Genomic DNA, 1,459 nt, shown 5'->3' with positions numbered 1-1,459 from the left:
ATAGCGGCTGCCGCGTGGTATGCATAGACGCATACCACGCGCGCGGCGTACTGTGTAGCAGACGACAAAATGTAGCCATCGCATATCAGAGGCGGCTAATATTTGACACCTTAAAAACTTATGTTTATGTGGTATTGGTTAAAAATATAATACAACCGATTTAGAATAATGAAAACGACAAAAACTAAGAAGTTTTAAAAAACTTACCTGAGGTAAAGGCATAATGCTGTATAAAGTCTTTGAAGTTGCTGTGGGAAGTAAATTAATTGCGTCGTTAGAACTTATTGTAGGTTCCCTAGAATATCGTCAATCAGCATAACAACAAACCTTCGGGGGATTTCGGGTCAAAATCAGAAACGATCGTAAAACTTCGGGATGTGAAAAATACGCTCGGGAGATGACATGTTTTTATCGATATCTCGCGATCCGTGCGCAGTGGCCACGTCAAATATCGGCCGTTGGCATTAAAAATGTGTTTTAAAAATGTTACGAAGTGGGAGTGCCTCTTTAAAAGAAAAGCAATTAAATCAACATTGGTAATTTTTTGTTATACAAGGTCAAAAGCCTGAAAGTAATTACACCTCAACCATGATCGCTATACATTGCAAATTATTTGCTCTGTACGTACTTGCATTATGATCATTGAGAATTTAGACCTGAGATCACTTAAATTGTAACCACATGCAGACTTTATGACACACTGTGCCCTATAACATGTTCATCAACGTCGGTTTTTATCGCTGTTCTCTCAGTGCGTTTGCGCTATTTGGACGAAAATGGTTGGTTAAACTGCTGAAGACGTTAAATGGTGTACCATGATGTTGTATTGAAAAGCTACTTTTGATGTATCGCTGCATTTTTAACCGAAAAACTGTAACACAAAGACAGGCGAAAAACCATAATATTTCAGTCAATACAAAAACAATGCTGAGACGGAAAAGGTGACTTGACCATTTTCTTATACTACCCCAACCGTTTGGAGCTCCTCATTAACTCGTCGTTTTCAAGAAATTACTGAAAGGAAACAACAGCAATAATAAGATAATGTTATGTACATGTTGACGTTATTTTGACGATGTATACTTGAACCAAACTCAATACGTATACATCTATCTGACTAAGATCTCAATCTCACAGTGGACATAAAACTTGATATTGTATGAATTGATAGGTTTGGTTAAGCTTTAAAAAAAACGTTTCATACGGGATCGGGGCCTTTTTTCAATCGTCCAAGGAACGCCTGGTTTGAATTATAAGTCTGACAGTCCATTGAGGATATTTCGAATTCACATTAATCCTTTCAGTACTGTAGTTTTTCCCATCAAAATTTTAGTGCATCATTTTACCAATTTTTATGAATTTTTCTGTATTTGTTTTGATAATTTTGGACCAAATGGACATCATATTTCATTGGTTACAGTTTTTAATCAAAAGTTTGGCAAATATCTGACAAAATATG

This window comes from Ptychodera flava, chromosome 22 (assembly GCF_041260155.1).
Source record: "Ptychodera flava strain L36383 chromosome 22, AS_Pfla_20210202, whole genome shotgun sequence".
NCBI lineage: Eukaryota > Metazoa > Hemichordata > Enteropneusta > Ptychoderidae > Ptychodera > Ptychodera flava.
This window is presented reverse-complemented; position numbering follows the sequence as displayed.